The sequence below is a fragment of the Equus przewalskii genome, chromosome 11 (genome assembly GCF_037783145.1).
Source record: "Equus przewalskii isolate Varuska chromosome 11, EquPr2, whole genome shotgun sequence".
Taxonomy (NCBI): domain Eukaryota; kingdom Metazoa; phylum Chordata; class Mammalia; order Perissodactyla; family Equidae; genus Equus; species Equus przewalskii.
Window position 1 is genome coordinate 17,277,366 of NC_091841.1, and position 15,289 is coordinate 17,292,654.

Genomic DNA, 15,289 nt, shown 5'->3' on the forward strand with positions numbered 1-15,289 from the left:
CACCCAATTGTTTCAGGCTTTGGAAGGTGGGGCTGATCATTTTTGGGTTTGATTGTAAATCACAGGTTCTGCTGCTGATAAGCCCCAACCCTTACAGGTCCACACACACAGCCAACACAATCCTGGTCCCTGCAAAACTACTGACCCCTTGGAGTATACCCAGTTGCCCCACTGCAGAGGCTCCCACCTCTCCAATAATGTCCCCCACTGGCCCTGCCCCACAGAGGTGGGCATACCCACCTGCCTGTAGAGGATCAAGGCATCTAGTGTATGCAGGCCAACAAGTAGCCTTAGGGCTTGATGTTGGATGTGGCCAGTCTCTAGGGTGGGCTTCCTGCCCTGACTGAACTGGATTAAATCTGTGCTCTAGAGGGTGTGGCAGACCCCTGGACTATCAGGCCAAGAGAAGAACTTCAATGGTGTCTGCCAGCATCTGTGTCAGCATGCCTGTACTAGGTCACAACAATGGCCATCACCAAAGTTTCAGTCTCTGGAGTGGTCTCACTTCTCACTGAGATGCACCAAGAGCCTACCAGGTGAGTCTCTTTTCACCAAATGACAGTGCAGCTGTCTTTTTGGTGATTTTAGATTGCATTCTGAGACAGGTTAATTTGTGCATGGGCCCTTTAAAGGCCAAGCTTTTTCGGCTTTCCTCTGATGGCTTTTCTGGGGCCATTCCATGTTGCATTTAATAGCCAGTGAAGCTAGATAGTAGGACACTCATCTCAGTTGTCCTGAGTCTGAAGGATGCTTATAGCAGTAATGTACCCCCTGCTATGGTCCCTACTTCTCCAGGGAGGGCTGTGTATCTTAGGATGGCTCCCACCTAGCCAGCTGTGAAGTTCTGCTGCTCATGATGTTGGCTTTTTTCACTCCAGAACTAATTTCTGCCTCTTCTGCCTCAGTCAGGACTGTCCCTTGTTGTGTGGGTTCTTTTTATCCAGTTTTCATTTTTCTCTCTAGGGTAATTTTTCCAAGAATAGTTGTAACCTGGTTGTGTTTGTGGGTGAAGGTGAGTTCAGAATCTACCTAAGTCACCATCTTGATGAGATCCACAGTTGATTTTTTTGTGTCAACATTGTATCCTGTGACCCTGCTAAATTAATGATTTTTTGTATGAGATTTTATGTAGGGCACTTATATTTTCTACCTATATTATCACGCCATATGCACATAAATATAGTTTTAGAATTTGGCTTCTTCTTTTGAATGTTGTATGTCTTTTCTTTTTCTTACCTTATTTCAATGGCTAGAACCTAGGGTACAGTACAGAACAGAAATGGGGAGTATGCATCCTTGTCTTGTTGGTCCAATCTTAGAAGGAAAATATTAACCTTTAAATAATATGGCAGTCGTAGGTTTTATATGGATCCAATTTATCTTTGAGCAAGTTCTTTTCTAGTCTTCATTTGTTAAAGAATTTTTGTAATGCAAATTGAAATAAATTCTACATCATCCTAGTAAATTATTATTAAAAGAACAATAATGGGGGCCAGCTCAGTGGTGCAGCATTTAAATTTGCACATTCCACTTTGGCAGCTGGTGGTTCACCAGTTCAGATCGCAAGTGCAGGCCTAGGCACTGCTTATCAAGCCATGCTGTGACAGGCATCCCACATATAAAGCGGAGGAAGATGAGTATGGATGTTAGCTCAGGGCCAGTCTTCCTCAAAAAAAGAGGAGGATTGGCTGCAGATGTTAGCTCAGGGCTAATCTTCCTCAAAAAAGAAAAAGAGATGGATTTGTTTACCAGTATTTTATTTAGTATCTTTGTGCATATGTTCATAAAGGATAGTTGTCATTTTCTTTATTGTAATGTGATTTGGCATTTAGGCAATGCTGGCTTCATAATTAAATGTATATATAGTGATCTTCTACTTTCTGAAAGAATTTGTGTAGAATTTGCATTAGTTTTTAAATATTTTGTGAAATTCAAATTGAAATAATTGGCTACGCAGTAATTTTGGAGAATGGTACTAACTACAAATTTAATTTCTTTAACTGATATAGGGCAATTCTGGTTTTCTATTTCTTCTTGTATCAGATTTCATAATATTTTTTAGAAATCCTTTTTAAGTTGTCAAATTTATTGGCTTTAATTTGTTCATAATATTTCCTGCTATTTGTTAATGTCTATAGAACTTGAAATGCTGTATGCTCTTTCATTCTTGGCATGAGTAATTACCTCTTTTCTTTCTCTCTTGTTCTTTCTCACCTTTCCTCCCTCCTTATCCCCCTTCTCAATATTCTAAAAAATCTGATAAGCTTTATCAGTTTTATTAATCTTTTCAAAGAATCAGTGTTTCATTGTTTCTAGTTTTTAAATCACTGAATTTTTTATTATCCTTATTATTTCCTGTCTTCTATTTACTTTGTGTTTAATTTCTTTTCATTTTTCTAGCTTTATAAGTCAAATCTTTTATAATTGGTTTTAGATATTGCTTCTTTTTCTAATATGTATATTCAAGTTTTCCTCTAGGGTCTTTAATGACATCCCAGAAATTCAGATATGTCATGAATTAAATTTCATTCATTTAAAAAAGTTGTATTTCTTGTTGTTTTCTTTTTTTTAATTCAGGTAAATTCACATGACATTATATTCACCATTTTAACCAGTTAAAATATAAAATACATTGGCTTTTGGTGTATTCAACAATGTTGTGCAATCATTGCAACTATCTGACTTCAGTAAATTTTCATCACCCTTCTTCAATTAATCAGTCAATTACCATTTTCCCCTTCACTTAGCATCTGGAAACCACTAATCTACTTTCTATTTCTATGGATTTGCTTATTCTGAACAATTCACAAACATAGAACCATAAGTGTATGGCCTTATATGTCTTTTTTCACCTAACTTGTTTTCAAGGTTCATCCATATTGTAGCATCTATCAGTACTTCATTCCTTTCTATGGCAGAATAATGTTCTATTGTATGAGTATACCACAATTGGTTATCCATTCATCAGTTGACAAAAATTTGGGTTGTTTTGGCTATTATGAATAGTACTGCTAGGACCATTTGTATACAAGCTCATCTGAACATCTAAAATCCTACATCAAGAAATTTCTTGAGTCACTTTTGGTAACAAATTTTTCTAGATGTATATTTTTTTGGTCTGTGTTTTCAAAATTGTTGGCATTTAGTTGCTGATAACATTTTATAGTTTTATTTTGATTTCGTCTTTTATAAATAGTTATGTCCTTCTTCATTAATATGAGTAGTAGTTTTTCTTTTATGTTGATCCATTTTACTGAAAGTTTCTTTATGTTGATGGTGTTTTCCTAAGACATAACTTTTGAATTTGTGGCTCTTTCTTTTTTATTCTCTTTCATTAATTTTCACTATCATTTTTCTTGCATTTTTTCTTTTTATTTCTCTATAATCTGTCTTCAAAAGACAGAGTTCTTTTCAGCTTTTCTTTTCTTCTAATGTAAATATTAAGGTTATATATATTTTTAAAGTGCCACAATTCCTGCATCTTATAAAGTTTGATAAGTATTATCTTCCTTAAAGTTCAATTATAGGTAGTTTAAAAATTTTCCAGTATGATTTTTTTTAACAACTTAGTTATTTTGCCAGGTATAGTTTTGTTTTGTTTTTTGAGGAAGATTAGCCCTGAGCTAACTACTGCCAATCCTCCTCTTTTTGCTGAGGAAGACTGGCCCTGAGCTAACATCCATACCCGTCTTCCTCTACTTTATGCATGGGATGCCTACCACAGCATGGCTTTTGCCAACCAGTGCCATGTTCACACCCGGGATCTGAACCGGCAAACTCCAGGCCACTGAGAAGCAGAACGTGTGCACTTAACCACTGTGCCACTGGGCCAGCCCCAAGCAAGGTATAGTTTTATGGGTATATTGTTATATATATATAGTTTTATATCTAGAGATAGATTTAGATAAATAATTTTTTGTTCTCAGATCTTTGGGTATAACCACTTCTTTAATATATCTTGAGCCTTCTTTTCAGATATAACGTTTAATTTTGCAAATATCCCATGTATGCATACAAAGAATATGTGTTCTTTGGTAAAATAATTTTATACATGCCTCTACGTATATTTAAAATGTTTTGTCCAGATATTTTATATTCTTCCTGACTTATTGCCTGCCTTACTCATCAATAATGAAAAAGAGCATTAAAATCTTCCATTGTGAACGAAGATTGATAGTTTTCTTTGTGTGGATTTATTTACCTTTGTTTCAAGTCTTTTGAGGCAATATTTTTAGTGCATGTATAAGCCAGGGTAATGGAGCAAGGAGAAGCTGAGCAAATGCCATAACTTAATGGGAACATTGTAAAATATTATTTTCAATATCTGGACAGCTGTAGGAAAACCACTAGGTGTACAAAACTCTGGGGCTAGTAAGTCTTGAATATATCAGAATACAGTGGATGTCTAGAGGAGTAAACAGAGTGGGAATAAGCAAATAAAAGAGCATAAAAATATTATAAAGTAAAAGAAACTTTGGAGATACATTGCATGGACCCATGAAGATCATTTGCTATGAACTAAGGACTATAATTTACACAAACTGTTACCTTTAGGTTCTCCTGGCACTCATCTCCCTGTCTCATGCCAGTAGGGGAAGAAAACAAAACAAAGCTAGTCAAAGGCAAACTAAAATACAGGGGAAAATATGCATTGTGGCATTTCCTAATTCTAACCAATATCTTAATATTATATGATATCTAGTAACATAAAACAGTGTACATGGCTTCTATGTTTCCAATGGGTATAATTAAATATTAAGAAATTATTTCCAGGAGACTGCCCCATGGCTGAGTGGTCAAAGTTCCACGGGTTCTGCTTCAGTGGCTCCAGGTTAGCGGGTTCAGATCCCAGGTGTAGACCTGCTCCACTCAGTCATGCTATGGAGGTATCTCACATACAAAGTAGAAGAAGATTGGCACAGATGTTAGCTCAGGGCTAATCTTCCTTAAGCAAGAAAAAAAGAGGAGCACTGGCAATGGATGTTTGATCAGGGCAAATTTTTCTCCAAAAAAAAATTTCCAAATCTCCATCCTAATGGTGATGTTCTATGTGGGTGAGAGAATTATTATTTCGCTTCTGATGTTCTCTTATATTTGCTTAATTGGATGGTAAAGAATTCAATATCATATATATAAATATACACACATGCACATATAAAACCATGGTAAACATCAGGAACTTCAGACTTTGAGAAATTATTATTATTCTGGGACAATAGAGACATAAAACAAATATTCAGAATATTTCATCAGTGTCTAACCTTACAGAAGTATTGAATCATTCCTGTGGTAACCCTCCAAAGATAAATAGTAGAAGTAAGCCTCAAGACCCTGAATATGACCGTTATAATAGTATTAGCTTTATTTCCACAGTTATAACCACACTCATATTGGCTGCTGTAAAATTCTTGTGGGAGTTTTCCCTCTGGTCCTTCTTATGCCTTTTAATTTAAGGTACTGCCAGCAATGCTTTCCTAAATGGTTCTTTTGAATGAAAGACTCATGAGAGAGTCAGAGATGTTCCACATCTATTTGTGGTTTCATAGCAGTCTCTGAAAAATAAAAAGAATGATCCTGAAGCATTTCCTTGACATTCCAAAGAAATGTAAAATCTTTCAGCAGTAAGCATTATGATTTGTATATATATGGAAAAAATAATCGGGATTTTGAAAATCTCTATTTTATATAACAATTTGATCTTATTAATTCTAATTTTTAAGTCTAAATTTTTCTGGAATAATGTTGTTGGTGCCTATTTCAGGGGAAGGCATTCAGGAAAATCTGGATGATAATTTGAGGGTAAATTGAGGGTTTTAAGCCTTTATTTATATATGTGACAAGTCATTTAAGCATAATGAAAAAAGTATGATCTTCCAATTCATACAGAATAGGTTTAGATATAGACTTTCCTCTAGTACTTGTGTAACTTTGGCTTCTACTTTCCTTATTTGCAAAACAGGAAAATCATACAATAATTATATCCTATCAGGTCATACTGAATATTAAATCATTGGTAAATGAAAAGTATTTGGTAGTGTGCCTGGAACATATTATACTTAGCATATGGTATCTAAGCATTTTATTCTAAATAAATACAATAATAAACTCATATCTTTCAGTTTCACAATTTTTCTTTATTATACATGTGATAAATAATTAAAGAAACAGAAAAATTACATCAAATTCCCTTCCTAATAACCATTTAATTTTGTTTCCCTTTCAAACTGTAGTTGTCATGTGTTTGCAAACAACTCTTCACAGAGAATTTACTTAAGGAATTTAAACCTTAAGAGACTGATTTTGATGAGACACTCTTTTACTGAAAGTTATGTGATAAGTTGGACTCAAATTCTTCACTCTAAAAACTCTGCATATCTAAACCTGTATATGGTGGGGTGTGAGAGTGTGTACGTGTGTATGAGAGAGAGACAGAGACAGAGAGAGAGAGAGAGGAAAAGGAAACAGTCACAGGGAGATTTTATGGTTTAAAAGAAGACTGGAAGGAAAATGATCTGAGGATGTGACTGGGGGCTATTTCTGCATGAGGCAGCTTCCTAGTGGAGACTCTATGGGCACTGCTTTGAAAGATCTTTTTTCACATTGATCTATACATTCCCAAGTGATGTTCAATCATCGTAAGCAGCACTAGCCCAAATGTTAATAGCTGCTGATGCTTGCATCAAAGTTCAGGAACATTCTAAACCAATAATTCCACATTCTACGGTTTTGATTCTCTAGTCTTTCTACAATTTTAATGAAAAGTTTTCATTAGATTCATATATGTGCTTTAAACTGATCAGATTCTTTCACACAACAAAGACTAGGTATGGATAATCTCAATTTATACAAAGAAAAGTACTTTGCTAAGCTCTATTTAGAACCTGGAATAAACTTATACCAATATCTATGTTTCTTCTTTTATACATAATGTATGTATAATATGAATTCTTCAACTCATTTCCCTGTGGCAGAACACAAAATCCACAGGTAAAACCAATTAACCAATGAAAATGTTGGTATCTATTTTCTTTTACAACAGTTTTTTCCTCTCCAAACATTTTGGGGAGTCCTGTTATACAATTTTGAGAAGTTAGAATAATAAGTTCTTTATACTGTATATTCTTTACAGGAATTTGATGTCTTTTGCTCTTGGTATAGGGCAAATAGATCCATACTATTAGTTTCACTCACCAGCTGAAGAAGGAAGATCAGAGAGAATGAATTTCTCAGTGCTAACAACAAAAAACTCACAGGACATGTGAGACTGGATGCTCATCTTCAAGATCATTAGGGATCTGTCCATATATCATATTGTTCCCTCACTTATATCACTAAAAAAAACAATTCATTGAAATTTACAGTCTTTTAGGAAGACCATAATTTTGCTGTGGAGGACATTTGGTTATGGGTAAAATATTCACTCTCTACCCCCAGGTATATTACATCAAAATGGCAGCACTGTTTTAAATGTGTCTAAATAAAGAGGTCATTCTTCAATCACGTCGGATTCATCAATATTTCAACAGAAAACAACGAGCTCCTAAAAGTGTCTCTAACATTTCAACAGCCTCTAAAATATATCCTTATAATTATTAAGAAAAATGTGAAGCTTTTATTTAATAACAACTTGTCTTTCTATATTCAGATGTCCAACCTTCTACTTCCAGTTGCCTTTTTCCGACCTCTCCATGTTCTGAATCTTGACTAAATCTACCAAGGAGGAGAGTCACTGAAACTACTATTAACAAGTTAAGGTAATTTCTCCACTACAGTTTTGAGGCTTTGTTTTGTTTTTCAGGAATAAAAGTTTAGTTCCACTGGATATATAGAATATTGGTATGTGATTAGGATTTTATCGTCAATTGTATGTAGCACAGAAAGGAGGGACTTGCTTAAAGTTATATAGATAGTTAATGGCAGGAATGGAGAATGACCTCATATTTTAAGGAGGAGAAAACAACCGGAATTTCATTTGTCAGTGAATTATGTGGCCTACTCTGAAACAATGGAATATAGAATCATATAAAAGTTCCTATCTGAGGTTATTACTAAATATCTTAATGATTTGGTATAATTAAGTAAATCCACATCATTTTCTGTTTCCCCATGTGTAAAATGAGCACCAGAATAGTACCTATGGGTTCTTATGTGTTAAGTGCATGTTAATGTTTATGAAAGTTCCAGACATAAAATATGCTCCCATTAAATATCATTTGAAATATAATGATACACCAAATCATAAAAGGATTTAAAATGCTAAGTGTAATAAATCCTATATGACCTATGTCTTTTTAAATGTTTAAATCACTTCCCAACTTAGAAAGTGCTATCAAAGATATATTATGTTCTGTAATATTTCAGATGAATTAAGTTTCTGTTGTGTACTGAACTCGACTCAACATCGTGGAAAAACAGAACAAAGTCACAGAATTTATTTTCATGGGATTGCGGGGAAATAAGCAAATTGAACTACTGTTCTGTTTCTTGTTACTGCTCTGTTACCTGGCAGTCTTAATGGAAAACTTTATCTTACGCGTGATCACCTATATCCAACAACCAATGTATACTTTCTCCACCGCCTTTTTTTCATGGACCTCTGCTAAACTTCCACTGTGATCCCATGGCTAATAAGAGACTTCTCTGCAGCAAAAAAAAATATTTCCTGTAACAACCATATGGCTCAGCTCTTCACTGCACACAGGCTGGCTGCTGTGGAAATATTTGTCTTAGGGTCCATGGCTTTTGATTGCTATGTTGCCATTGTAAAGCCCCTGTACTACACGGTCATCATGAATCGCCGGAGGTGTAACGTGTTGATCATCATGGACTAAGGCATGGGTTTTTGGCACTCAATTTCTCCATTGCTCATGGTACTCAGTTTACCTTTCTGTGGTTCTAATCAGATAGATCTCTACATATGTGATGTGAAGACTTTTATGAAACTAATGTGCAAAGATATTCATGTTATTGATATCTGAATGATTGCACATTCAGGGATGGTGGTGGCTGTCATTATTTTTGTCTTAGTAGCTTCTTACATACTCATATAATCTTAGGACACTCCGCTGCAGGGTGGCACAAAGCTCTCTCAACATGTAGCTCTCACATAATGGTTGTAGTTTTATTCTTTGTGCCCTGTATCTATACTTATGTTCTGTCTTCAGCAAATGAAAACAAAGATAAGGATATCTACGTGTTTTACACTGTGATTGCCATCATGCTGAATCCTCTCATCCATACCCTGAGAAATGTGAAGATGAAAATCACCATGGGGAAGGTATAGTCTCAAATGGCACATTCAGATTTCAAGTAAAGAAGGTAATATTCAGTGCATTTCTTTTTTTTAAGTAATTTTATTGGGATTATAATGGCATATAACATTGTGTAATTCCAGGTATACAGTATTGTTTATCAATTCCTGAATACATGTCATCGTGCTTATCCCCAGTAGTCTGATTTTTCTCTATCACCATACGTATGTACCTCTTTGTCACTTTTGCTCACCCCACAACTCTTTGTTCTGTTTATCCATATATTTGTCTTCTTCAACATATGAGTGAAATCATGCAGTGTTTATCTTTCTCTGTCTGGCATATTTTGCTTAACATCAAAAATTAAAAATAGAGGGGCCAGCCCAGTGGCGGAGCAGCTAAATTCGCACTTTCTGCTTCAGCGGTCCAGGGTTTGCTGGTCCCGATCCCTGGAGTGGACCTATGCACCGTTTGTCAAGCCATGCTGTGGCAGACATCCCACATATAAAGCAGAGGAAGATGGGCATAGATGTTAGCTCAGGGCTAACTCTTCTCAGCAAAAAGAGGAAGATTGGCAGCAGTTAGCTCAGGGCTAATCTTCCTCAAAAAAAAAAAATTAAAAATAGAAATATCATGTGAGCCAGCTATCCCACTACTGGGTATTTATCGAAAGAACTTAAATTCAATGCACTTCTGATCCTGTGTCCCCAGGTCATTTTTTGTTTGAGATGTTATAGAAAGAACAGCTTTCTTTGGGGAGTTGGAATAAATGACCTGACACTATATGAACCAAAGACAAATGTTACTGTGATTTAGATTGCAATCCGCAGTTTAAAAAGTTCAGCTAGCTCCAGATGTGACCACATGGATTGGAGGAATGCAAGAAATGCCCTTCTAAAGCACGTCTCTCATTATATTACCATCTTCTCTGAAAATTGATATGGAACCCTATTTTCTTTGGAAGAAAATCCAACTCTCACTTGTTTATCAGAATCTTCCAAAATTGGTCTGAGTCTGACTCTCTGGTCTTAGAAGTCACTGCACTGGAAGAAAGTATAGTGTTTCAGTGATAGGCTTTGGGTCAGAGAGACCTAGGTGGCTACTGATTCTGTGAGTTTTTATCTCTGTGTCTCGGCAATTTGCTTTAATTCTATGAGTCTCTGTTTTGAAAATATCTAACAAAGGAGGTAATATTATACTTCATAAAGATGTAACATTACTTTGGCAAACACATGAAGTTTTAGCACAACGTATGGCATACAGGAAACTCACGTTAGGTCATTTTTCTCTAGCCCTACTTTTCTTCCTATGTTTCTCTTTGTTTGGATGCTTTCATCCATCTACACTGGGTCCTTTTACATTCTCCAAACATTCTCTTAAATCTCTCACCTCTATGGCTGTATTTCTGCTTTCTCCTCTGCTTACAACACCCCCATCCTTATGCTTTAGGATCCATGTCATACATTCAATTCACACTCGTGATGTTTTCTTATTAGGAAGATCTTACAGATCTCTCAGCCGACTCAAAATATTTCTGATTTTTGTCCTGCTCTTTTATTTCTATTCAGCTATACATTTACTCTATTTCAAATAGTCTTATGCCCTATAGCAGTGTTTTTTCTTATGAATTGTGTCTTTCCAGTTTGACTGAGCCAGATTATGTGCTATCTTTACTTTTCTTTGTATCTCTCTTTTTTCTAGCAATAAAACTGGCACAAATTAACATGTAAACAAACAGTTATGAATTACATTCAAAGATATTACCTTTTCTTTTTATTTGACTGTATACATTGTTTTCATATATCTAGAATTCCCCCTTATATTATTAACCACCTGTGCTTTAATATAAAATATATACAATGCAAGAATGGTAAAAATTTAATGTAAGTCCTATGTGCCTATCTGGCGTAAAATGAAATTAGGAAGACTCTTAGCCTCCTGCAGTCGTCTTACGTATTTATTTTTTGCCTTAAGGAAGTATTATTATTTTAATTATTGTTTACTCCCATGTCCATTGAGTCACGTGACCTCTCAGCTCTGTGCTTTGATTCCCATGTGTCTAGGCATTTCTCTCTGACCAGGCTCTTGTTTCTCATCAGAATGATTGCAGTGTTCCACACAGAGTTTCCTTGATTGAGTTACTCCTTTCCCACAGGCAAATGCAAAATACAGGAAAAAACATAGACGCAGTAGTGTTTGTCTTTAGGACAAGACATCCTTCTTTTCATGTTTCAACTTTTAAAACCTTTCACACATCTAATAACTTTTTTTGCTCTCCTGGATCCATGCAAACCTCTGGTATATAATAGGGAAACATTCTGTCCATTCCATAGGAAATTAACTTTGACAAATTATTAATAGTTCTGTTTGATCTGGTTTAATGTTGAATTTTTCCAAAGAGTATATGGATTTTTTTAAAGTATAGAAACATGGTGTGTATATGCATGTCTGTGTATGTATGATGATTGTGTCTGTGTATTTATGTCATGTGGGGTGTTGTAGATCTTATGGATGGGTCAGAGGAAATTCGCATGCCATCAGAAAAATACTATGCAACAAAACTAAAAAATATTTTATTATCATTTGTTTCTTTTCTCAAGTGTCTTCAAGATTTTTGTCACAAATTTAATGATATAATACAATAAGTTCACCAAAAAAATATATTTAACTAAGATTAGTTATCTACTCGCTAGATGCTATTTCTAAGATTCACTTTTCCAGCCTGTAGCACAGTATCTAATATCTTAAAACTTTTTTTTCAAGTTGATGCAAATAAGAATTTGATAAAATGTTTTTCTCAGCATGTGAGTGTAAGCAGAATGCTTAAGAAATATCTCTGGTAGTAAATGTGTAATAAATCCTATTTTTATGGGAATTTATGGCTAATTTAAAAATCCACCTTTACTAAATGTTATTAAAGGAATACCTTGGTCAGTTAACGCACACTCACATTACACAGGCCCATTATTTAAGCTCCATGATTGTCAGAAAACAGGCCAGAAAAAGCTTAGAAGTCTTGATGAGTCTGATGGAAGGATTGGAGGCCGTAAGTAGCTGAGAGTGCTGTAGTCCTTTGTGACGTCCTGTATCACTCACACTCCCTGTCCTTCACTCTTTCCTCAGCCCTAGACCTACCTCTGAGCATCCATTGAGAAGGATTATTTAGACGCTTCTAGGCTATTCTAGTATTCTCTTCAACACCAGAGAGAGACCTATGATTATGGTGTCACATATCCTAGCTATTTCAAAGCAATCTTAGTTTCAAATAGTTCTTCCCTTTCTCTGTACCTAAATCATAAACTTTCCCAGAGCATTTTGATTTTTCTAAATATCTCTTAGGCCAGCTACTTTATCTGAAACTGCACAAAATACTCTTATTTTAATTCAAGTTCTGATATTTGTACTGTACAATGAGCCATAATGTGAATTGGGTTCACCACAAAGAAAAGTGGTCCAGCAGCTAAATATATCAGAGAAGGACTGAGGGCCTTTCTTAAGCATTGGGCCTCCTCATTTCTGTCCAGTTTATATATTAGAGCCACAGTGATTCGAATGTGTTCTCACATGTGGGTGGTTCTGAGGAGATGTGATGTGCCAGGTGCATGACAGTGGCCAGGAATCTTAGCTCTCCTGTCTGTAAGACCTGTTTATGATAGGCTAGCTGGGTGACTTTGAGCAGAGTTCACCCACAGTTCCTAGTTTAATTTTTGGTATATAGTAAGCATTCTATGTGTGCTTGTAGTAGTTGCTCTTGTTATCAAGATTTTAGAGAATTTAAGTCCCTTGTGTCTCTTAACCAGTGTGGCTAGTAAGAGGTTCTATCCAGGCTCTCTGAGTTTGAAATTTGAATTTTTCAAAAACTGTGCTGCCCACCTGTCCAGTAGCAGGAGCAAAGGTCTGTTCTTAATTGTGAGTTCATAAAAGAAGCACTGAAGTTTGGTTCTTCCCTCTGCTGAGGCCATCTATTGATGAGGAAAAGAAGGAGGGGTTGGTGATTTCCTCTCTGAAGGTAACTATGAGCTTGCATGGATCTTCTTTCCAGAGGAGCAAGGGTGTGTCCTAACTTCACTTTTTCCTTGGAAGAAAGAAAGAACCTTGGAAGCCCTTGATTACCCTGCCCACTGTCCTAACTTGATTCACTGAATATCCTCAAAGTCAGTCAGTGCCCGCTCACACACACCTTCATGTGTGTAAGTTCTTGCTGATTGAATTCTCAAGCACTGTTGGTATTTTATGCTCCCCAAATTCTTTAACTTCCATGTTTTGCTTTCAATAATCTTATGTAGTTCTACCCCCAAAATATTGTAAATTATATAATAAATTTATGAGATGACATAGATATAATAATTTCACAATTCAACAATTAATCTAAAATATGAGGATGGGCAGGACATCATATATTTTCCTTAAATATATTTTTCTTCCCACTGCAAAAGCTTTGTTACTGTATCAAGACTTTCTTGAGGGCCCCTTATTGCTTACAGTTAGCGCTTTTTCAAGCTGCTTCTTATTTCCCATGCAAATATACTTTCCTCAGGCTGTCTGTTCAATTTATCCAAACTACCAAGCTGTAATTGAATGCACTTCTGAATCCAGCTTGAAGGGTTTTACTCACGAGTCTTTAGGCCCATTGCAAGTAGGCTTCTGACACATTATATTCTCCTAAATCCTGACCTGCCCAGTTTGTTGAAACTTTTGCCCCCTGTGCCTCCTCTAAGTGGGTACATGTTGCAAGAAGACTTGTTTTAGAGTTTTTGGGTTCTGATGCAGAAATGGCTATTAAATCTCACTTTAAGTCCAAAGATAACATTTATTTCAGAGAGGTTAATTTGAGCATCTGTTCTTTGATATTTATTACAGAAAACATCTGGGTGCTCTAAGTTGAGTCATATGCTCATTCAATGCATTATTTCTCTAAGACCAGGTTTAATTCCATGTCTAATGATATCATATCTACATCTAATTGATGAAATCTGACTGATAGTCATGCAATTTTATGGTATTGTAAATAAATACCTAGAAGTAGAATTGCTGGAAAATAGCATATGCTACCTTGAGTAGATATTGTTAACCTCTATTTCAAAGTTTTTGTACAAATTTACACTACTATCAGCAATAAATGAGTTCCTGTCCTCATTTTGGTAATTTGAGTTTTTCTTTCTTTCTCTTCTCTCTTGATTGTTCTTGATAGAGCTTTCTAAGTTTATGCATCTTTTCAGAGAGCCGTCCTTCAGCTTTTTTTCTATTCACTGTTTAGAACTGTTTCTTATGTCAGTGATTTCTTTCTTTAATTTGTTATATCATATCTCCATATTGTTTGGATTTATTTTTTTTTATTTTCCTAGAACTTGATTCCTGGGATGCTTATAGATAATTGATTACTAAACATAGTTGGTTTTAATGATAGAGGTGATATTGTTACACATTATACAGATTTTAAAAAATAATAAAGGTTATAATGGTTATATTAAGGTCAATAAATTCAATACCTTAGATAGAAGGGATAAATTCTTTGAATGACATAAACTACCAAAGCTCATTACAAAATAAATATAGATATTTTCAATAGTCCTTTATATCTTAAACAAATTTAATTTATTGTTTTGTCTCTTCACTCCCTGTCTAGATAGCTTAAGTGGTGAATTCCACCAAAAATTAAAGAAAAAAATAATACTTATTCTACATGAACTCTTATTAAAAGAGAAGAGAAGTGAATACATATGAACTAAATCTAATAGTCCAGCCATTCTCTAATGCTGATAAATTATGCTGGCTTATTATACAGTCCTTAGAATTTTCTATCTAACAATTTTTTAATTATGAAAACAGACAGTTTTAGTAACTATATTCGAATTGAGTGACTTTCATTTTAATGTGAGTTTAGCATGGTTGTGGGACATAAGATGAATAAATAAAACTCTATTGCAAAGGCTGGCTCACTAGTGTAGTGATTAAGTTTGTGTGGCCTGTTTCAGCGGCCCAGGTTTCACCAGTTTGGATCCCGTGCATGGACCTATGCACTGCTCATTAAGCCATGC

The 15,289-nt window shown here is 35.2% G+C and overlaps 1 pseudogene; it reads left to right on the top strand.

Annotated features, from left to right (window-relative positions):
- The first annotated feature begins 8,388 nt into the window (after positions 1 to 8,388).
- Positions 8,389 to 9,313, top strand: LOC139074639 (olfactory receptor 4P4-like; annotated as a pseudogene).
- Positions 9,314 to 15,289: the final 5,976 nt, after the last annotated feature.